Here is a 9,487-nt window from a genome sequence, read left to right as displayed (position 1 = left end):
CTACATGGCAGGGTAGTTCAACATTTCCATATACAGAATTCTAGCTACAAGGTAGATGAGTCCAACTTGTTTATATACAGAAACTAGCTACATGGCAGAGTAGTGCAACATTTCCATATATAGAGTTCTAGGTACATTGCAGAAGTGTCCAATGTGTATATATACTGAGAGCTAGCTACATGGTAGAGTAGACCAACATGTCCATATACAGGATACTAGCGACATGGCAGATGAGTTCAACATGTCATATACTGAGAGTTATCTAAATGACAGACAAGTCCAATATGTTCATATACAGAGAGCTACCTACTTGACAGATCAGTCCAACATATCCATGTATAGAGAGCTAGCTATGTGACAGATGAGTTCAAAATGTCATATACAGAGAGCTAGCTACAGGGCAGGGTATTGAAACATTTCCATGTACAGAGTTTTAGCTACATGGCAGATGTGTCCAACATGTCCATATACTGAGAGCTAGCTACATGGCATATCAATCCAAAATACCCATGCACAGAGAGCTAGCTGCATGTCAGATGAGTCCATAATGTCCATATACAGAGAGCTAGCTACATGGCAGAGAAGTGCATGATTTCGATATACAGAGTTCAAGCTACATGGTAGATGAGTCCAAAGTGTCCATATATTGAGAGCTAGCTACATGATAGACAAGTCCAATATGTTCATATACAGAGAGCTAACTACTTGGCAGATCATTCAAACATATCCATTCACAGAGTGCTAGCTACATGGCAGACAAGTCAAAAATGTCCATTTACAGAGAGATAGCTACATGGCAGTGTAGTGCAACATTTCCTTATACAGAGTTGTAGCTACAAAGCAGATGAGTCCAACTTGTCCATATACAGAGAGCTAGCTACATGGCAGATAGTGCATCATTTGTGTATACAGTTCTAGTTGTATGGCATATGTGTCCAATGTATCCATATAATGAGAGCTAGCGAAAAGGCAGAGTAGACCATAATGTCCATATACAGGGTTCTAGCTACATGGCAGATGAGTCCAACATGTCCATATACTGAGACCTAGCTACAAGGCAGACAAGTATAATATGTTCATATACAGAGAGCAAACAACTTGGCAGATCAGTCCAACATATCCATGTACAGAGAGCTAGCTACATGGCAGAGTAGTGCAACATTTCCATACGCAGAGTTCTAGCTACATGGCTGATGTGTCCAACGTGTCCATATACTGAGAGCTAACTATATGGCAGAGTAGTCCAACATGTCCATATTCATGGTACAAGCTACATGGCAGATGTGTCCAACTTGACCATATACTGAGAGATACTTTCATGGCAGACAAGTCCAATATATTCATATACCAAGAGCTACCTGCTTGACAGATCAGTCCAACATATCCGTGTACAGAGAGCTAGCTACAAGGCAGTGTAGTGCAAAATTTCCATATACTGAGTTTTAGCTACATGACAGATGTTTAAAAGATGTTCATATACTGAGAGCTAATTACATGGCATAAAAGTCCAACATGTTCATATACCGAGAACTACCTACTTGTGAGATCAGTCCAACATATCCCTATACAGAGAGCAAGCTACATGGCAGAGGAGTCCAAAATGTCCATATATAGAGAGCTAGCCATATGGCAAGGTAGTGAAACATTTACATATACAGAGTTGTAGGCAAAAGGCAGATGAGTCCAACTTGTCTATATACAGAGAGCTAGCTACATGGCAGAGTATTGCAAAATTTCCATATACAGAGTTCTAGCTACATGGCAGATGTGTCCAACATGTCCATATACTGAGATCCAATTACAGGGCAGACAAGTCCAATATTTTCATATACAGAGAGCTACCTACTTGGCAGATCAGTCCAACATATACATGTACAGAGAGCTAGCTACATGGAAGACGAGTCCAAAATGACCATATACAGTGAGTTAACTACATGGCAGGGTAGTGCAACATTTCCATATACAGAGTTCTAATTACAAGGCAGATGAGTCCAACTTGTCTATATACAGGAATTTAACTACTTGTCAGGGTAGTGCATCATTTCCATACACAGAGTTCTTGCTATATTGCAGATGTGTCTAACTTGTCCATATACTGAGAGCTAGCTACATGGCAGAACAGTCCAAAATATCCATGCAAAGAGAGCTACCTACATATCAGATGAGTCCAAAATGTCCATATACAGAGAGCTAGCGAAATCGCAGAGTAGTACATCTTTTCCATATACAGAGTTGAAGCTACATAGCGATTGAGTCCAAAGTGTTCATATACTGAGAGCTAGCTGCATAGCACACAAGTCCAATATGTTCATATACAGAGAGCTACTTATTTCTCAGTTCAGAGTAACATATCCATGTACAGAGAACTAGCTACATGGCAGTTGAGTCCAAAATGTTCATATACAGAGAGCTACATACAAGGCAGGGAAGTGCAATATTTCCATATACAGAGTTCTAGTTACATGGCAGATGTGTCCAAGGTGTCCATATATTAAGAGCTACCTACATGATAGACAAGTCCAATATATTCCTATACAGAAAGCTACCTACTTGGCAGATCGGTGCAACATTTCCAAGTACAGAGAGCTAGGTACATGGCAGAAGAGTCGAAAATGTCCATATACAGAGAGCTAGCTACAAGGCAAGGTAGGGGAACATTTCCATATACAGAGTTCTAGCTACAAGGCAGATGAGTCCAAATTGTCTATATACAGAGAGCTAGCTGCATGGCCGAGTACTCCAACATGTCCATTTTCAGAGTTTTAGCTTCATGATAGATGTGTACAACTTTTCCATATACTGAAAGCTAGCTACATGGCACACAAGTCAAATATGTTCATATAGAGAGGGCTAACTACTTGGCAGATGAGTACAACATATCAATATACAGAGAGCTAGCTACAAGGCAGAAAAGTTCCGTATGTTCATAAACAGATAGCTACCTACTTGTCAGATTAGTTCAACATATCCATGTACCGAGAAGTAGCTACATGGCATACGAGTCCAAAATGTACATATACAGAGAGCTATCTACATGGCAGGGTAGTGCAACATTTCCATATAAAGAGTTCTAGCTTCAAGGCAAATGAGTCCAATTTGTCTATATACAGCACGCTAGCTACATGGTAGAATAGTGCAACATTTCCATATACAGAGTATTACCTACATAGCAGATGTGTCCATCGTGTCCATATAATGAGAGCTACCTACATGGCAGATCAGTCCAAAATATCCATGTACGAAGAGCAAGCTACATCTCAGACGAGTCCACAATGTCCATATACAGAGAGCTAGCTATATGGCAGGGTAATGTACTATTTCCATATACAGAGTTCTAGCTACAAGGCAGATGACTTCAACTTATCTATATACACAGAGCTAGCTACATGATAGTGTACTGCAACATTTCCATATACAGAGTTCTAGCTACATGCTATATGTGTCCACCGTGTCCAAATACTGAGAGCTAGCTCCATGGCAGAGTAGTCCAACATGTCTATATACAGGGTACTAGCTACATGGCAGATCAGTCCAACATGTCCATATATAGAGAACTAGCTATATGGCAGACAAGTCCAAATTGTTCATGTACAGATAGCTACATACATGGCAGATCAGTCCAACATATCCATGTACAGAGAGCTAGCTACATGGCAGACGAGTCCAAAATGTCCATATACAGAAAGCAAGCTACATGGCAGAAGAGTCCAAAGTGTTCATATACTGAGAGTAAGCTACATGGCAGAGTAGTCCAAAATGTTCATATTCAGGGTACTAGCTACATGGCAGATGAGTCCAACATATCAATATACAGAGAGCTAGCTACATGGCAGACATGTCCAACATGTTCATATACAGAGAGCTACCTAATTGGCAGATCAGTCCAACATATCCATGTACAGAGAGCTAACTACATGGCAGCCAAGTCCAAAATGTCCATATACAGAGACTTGGCTACATAGCAGAGTGGTGCAACATTTCTGCATACACAGTTATAGCTACAACTCAGATGAGTCCAAATTGTCTATATACAGAGAGCTACCTACATAGCAGAGTAGTGCAAAACTTCCATAAACATAGTTCTAGCTACATGACAGACGTGTCCAACGTGTCCATATACTGAGAGCTAGCTACATGGCAGACAAGTCCAATATGTTCATATACAGAGAGCCACCTACTTGGCAGATCAGTCCAACATATCCATGTACAGAGAGCTGGCTTCATGGCAGACGAGCCCAAAATGTTCATATACAGAGAGATAGCTACAGGGCAGCGAAGTGCAACATAACCGTATACAGAGTTCAAGCTACATGGTAGATGTGTCCAACGTGTCCATATACTGAGAGCTAGCTTCATGGCAGATCAGTCCAAAATATCCATGCACAGAGAGCTAGCTGCATGTCAGACGAGTCCAAAATGTCCATATACAGAGAGATAACTAAATGACAGTGTAGTGCATGATTTCCATAACCAGAGTTCAAGCTACATGGCCGATGAGTCCAAAATGTCTTTATACTGAGAACTAGAGACATGGCAGACAAGCCAATATGTTCATATACTGAGAGATACCTACTTGGCAGATCAGTCCAAAATATCCATGTACAGAGAGCTGGCTACATGGCAGAAGAGTCCAAAATGTCCATATACAGAGAGCTAGATACATGGCAGGGTAGTGCAACATTTCCATATACAAATTTCTAGCTTTAAGGCAGATGAATCAAACTTATCTATATACAGAGAGCTAGGTACATCGCAGAGTAGTGTAACATTTCCATATACAGAGTTGTAGCTACATGGCAGATGTGGCCAACGTGTTCCTGAACTGAGAGCTACCTACATAGTCGCGTAGTCCAACAAGTCCATATTCAGGATACTATCTACATAACAGATATGTCCAATGTGTCCATATACTGAGAGCCACCTACATGGCAGACAAGTCCAATATGTTCATATCAAGAGATATACCTACTTGGCCAATCCGTCCAACATATCCATGTACAGAGAGCTAGCTTCATGGAAGATGAGTTGAAAATATCCATGTACAGACAGCTAGCCCCATAGCAGGGTAGTTCAAAGTTGCCATATACAGAGTTCTAGCTACAAGGCAGATGATTCCAACTTGTCTATATACAGAGAGCTAGCTACATGGCATCATAGTGCAACATTTCCATATACAGAGTTTAAGCTACATGGCAGATGTGTTCAATGTGTCCATATACTGCTAGCTACATGGCAGACAAGTCCAATATGTTCATATACGGAGGGCTACCTACGTGGCAGATCAGTCCAACATATCCATGTACAGAGAGCTAGCTCCATGGCAGACGATTCCAAAATGTGCATATACAGAGTGCAAGCTATGCAGCAGACAAATCATATATGTTCATATACAGAGTTCTAGCTTCAAGGCAGAGGATTCCAACTTGTCTATATACAGAAATCTAACTACATGGTAGGGAAGTGCCACATTTCCATATACAGAGTTCTAGCTGCATGGCAGATGTGTCCAACATGACCATATAATGAGACCTAGCTACAAGGCAGAGTTGTCCAACGTGCCCATATACAGGATACAAGCTACATGGCAGATGAGTCCACCATGTCTGTATACTGAGAGCTAGCTACATGGCAGACAAGTCCAATATGTTCATATACAGAGAGCTACATAATTGGCAGATCAGTCCAACATATCCGTGTTCAGAGAGCTAGCTCCATGGCATATGAATCCAAAATGTCTATATACAGAGAGCTAGGTACATGGCAGGGTAGTGCAACATTTTCTTATACAGAATTCTATCTACATGGCAGATGTGTCCAACTTGTCTATATACAGAGTGCTAGCTACATGGCAGATTAGCGCACCATTTCCATATACAGAGTTCTAGCTACATGGCGGATGTGTCCAACGTGTCCATATACTGATAGCTAGCTACCTGGCAAAGTAGGCCAACATATCCATATTCAGGGAAATAGCTACATGGCAGATGTATCCAACGTGTCCATATAATGAGAGCTACCTACAGGCAGACAAGTCCTATATGATCATATACAGAGAGCTACCTACTTGCCAGATCAATCCAACATATCCATTTACAGACAGCTAGCTACGAGGCAGACGAGTCCAAAATGTCCATATACAGAGAGGTAGGTACATGGCAGGGTAGTGAAACATTTCCATATACAGAGTTTTAGGTACAAGGCAGATAAGTCCAACTTGTCTATATACAGAGAGCTAGCCAAATGGCTGAGTACTCCAATATGTCCATATTCAGAGTTCTAGCTCTTTGGCAGATGTGTCCAATGTGTCCATAGACTGAGAGCTAGCTACATGGCAGACAAGTCCAATATGTTCATATACAGAGAGCTACCTACTTGGCAGACAAGTCCAACAAATCCATGTACAGAGAGCTAGCTGTATGGCAGACGAGTCCAAAATGTCCATATACAGAGACCTAGCTACATAGCAGATGTTTACAAGGTGTCCATATAATGAGAACTACCTACATGGCAGACAGCTCCAATATGTTCAGATACAGTGAGCTACGTATTTGGCAGATCAGTCCAACATATCCATGTAAACCCTACATGGCAGACGAGTCCAAAATGTCCACATACAGAAAGCTAGCTTCACGGCAGGGTAGTGCAACATTTCCATATACAGAGTACTAGCTACCAGGCAGATGAGTCCAACTTGTCTATATACAGAGAGCTAGCTACAATGCATCATAGTGCAACATTTCTATATACAGAGTTCAAGCTACATGGCAGATGTGTCCAACGTGTCCATATACTGGTAGCTACGCGGCAAACAAGTCCAATTTGTTTACGTACAGAGAGCTACCTACTTGGCAGATCAGTCCAACATATCCATGTACAGAGAGCTAGGACATGGCAGACGAATTCAAAATGTCCCTATATAGAGAGCAGGCTACGTGGCACGGTAGTGCCACATTTCCATATACAGAGTTCTAGCTACATGGCAGATGTGTCCGATGTGTCCATATACTGAGAACTAGCTACATGGTAGACAAGTCCAATATGTTCATATACAGATGGCTACCTGTTTGGCAGATCAGTCCAACATATCCAGTACAGAGAGCTAGCTACATGACAGACAAGTCCAAAATGTCCAAATACAGTGAGCTCGCTACATGGCAGAGTACTGCTTCATTTCCATATACAGAGGTCAAGCTACATGTCCAATGAGTCCAAAGTGTTCATATCCTGTTGTTGTTGTTGTTTTTAAGTGCCGTCGAGTCGGTTCCGACCCATAGCGGCCCTGTACAGGGTTTCCGAGGGTTTAAATCCTTACGGGAGTAGAAAGCCTCATCTTTCTCCCACGTAAAGGCTGGTAGTTTCGAACCGCTGACCTTAAGGTTTGCAGCCCGATTCGTAAGCACTATGCTACCAGAGCTCCTTGTTCATATCCTGAGAGCTACCTAAATGGCAGGAAAGTCCAATATGTTAATATACAGACAGCTACCTATTTGGCAAATCAGTCCAACATATTTATGTACAGAGAGCTAGTTACATGGAGGACGAGTCCAAAATGTACATATACAGAGAGCTAGCTAAAATGCAGTGTAGTGCTACATTTCCATATACAGAGTTATGGGTATGAGGCAGATGAGTCCAACTTGTCAATATACAGAGAGCTAGGACTTGGCAGACGAGTCCAAAATGTGCCTATATAGAAATCTAGCTACATGGCAGGGTAGTGCAACATTTTCATATACAGAGTTTTAGCTACAAGGCAAATGAGTTCCTCTTGTCTATATGCAGAGAGCTAGCTACATGGCAGTATAGTGCAACATTTCCATATTCAGAGTTCTAGGTACAAGGCAGATGAGTCCAACTTGTTTATATGCAGAGAGCTAACTACATGGCAGAGTAGTGCAACACTTCCATATACAGAGTTCTAGGTATATGGCAGATGTGTTCAATGTGTCCATATACTGCTAGCTACATGGCAGACAAGTCTAATATGTTAATATACAGAGAGCTACCTACTTGGCAGATCAGTCCAACATATCCATGTACAGAGAGCTAACTAGATGGCAGGGTAGTGCAACATTACCATATACATAGTTCTAGCTACAAGGCAGATGAGTACAACATATCCATATACAGAGAGGTAGCTACAAGGCAGAAAAGTGTAGTATGTACATAAACACATAGCTACCTACTTGGCAGATCAGTCCAGCATATCCATGTACAGAGAGCTAGCTAGATGGCAGACAATTCCAAAATGCCCATATACAGAGAGCTAGCTGCATGGAAGTGTAGTCCAACATTTCCATATACAGAGTTGTAGGTACAAGGCAGATGAGTCCAGTGTGTCTATATAAAGACAGCTAGCTACATCGCAGGGTAGTGCAACATTTCCATATACAGTGTGCTAGGTACATGGCAGATGTGTCCAACGTGTCCATACAATGAGAGCTAGCTACATAGCAGAGCAGTCCAATAAGTCCATATACAGGTTACTAGTTACATGACAGATGAGTCCAACGTGTCCATATAGTGAGAGTTTGCTACATGGCAGATGTGTCCAACATGTGTATATTTAGAGGACTAGCTACAAGGCAGATGAGTCCAACATGTTCATACAGAGAGAGTTGGCTACATGGTTGTTGAGTCCAACATGTCCAAATACAGAGAGCTAGCTACATGGAAGACAAGTCCAATATATTCAAATACAGGGAGCTACGTACATGGCAGAGCAGTCCAAAATATCCATGGAAAGAGAGGTAGCTACATGGCATACGAGTCCATAGTGTCCATATAGAGATTGTGAGCTACATGACAGAATAGTGCAACATTTCAATATGCAGAGTTCTAGATACATGGCAGATGAGTCTGACATGTCCCTATACTGAGAATTAGCTACATGGCATAGTAGTCCAACATGTCCATATACAGAGTACTAGCTACATGGCAGAAGAGTCTAACATGTCCATATACTGAGAGATAGCTACATGGCAGATGAGTCCAACTTGCGTATATATAGAGTACCTACAAAGCAGATAAGTCCAACATGTTTATACAGAGAGAGAAGTCTACATGGCTAATGGACCCAACATGTCCATATACAGAGAGCTAGCTACATGGCAGATGTTTCCAAAATATCCATATACAGAAAGCTAGCTATATTCAGGGTTGTGCAATATTTCCATATAGAGTTTTTTATAAATGGTGGATGAGTCCAACATGTCCATATACTGAGAGCTAGCTACATGGCTGAAAAGTCCAATATGTTCATATATAGAGAGCGACCTACTTGGCAGATCAGTGCAACATATCCATGTACAGAGAGCTAGTTACATGGCAGACAAATCCAAAATTCCCATATACAGTGAGCTACCAATAATGCAGGGTAGTGCAACATTTCCATATACAGTGTTCTAGCTACAAGGCAGATGAGTCCAACTTGTCTATATACAGAGAGCTAGCTACATGTAAGAGTAGTGCAACATTTCCATTTACA

This window comes from Chrysochloris asiatica, unplaced genomic scaffold, assembly GCF_000296735.1.
Source record: "Chrysochloris asiatica unplaced genomic scaffold, ChrAsi1.0 scaffold00152, whole genome shotgun sequence".
NCBI classification, from domain to species: Eukaryota; Metazoa; Chordata; class Mammalia; order Afrosoricida; family Chrysochloridae; genus Chrysochloris; species Chrysochloris asiatica.
This window is presented reverse-complemented; position numbering follows the sequence as displayed.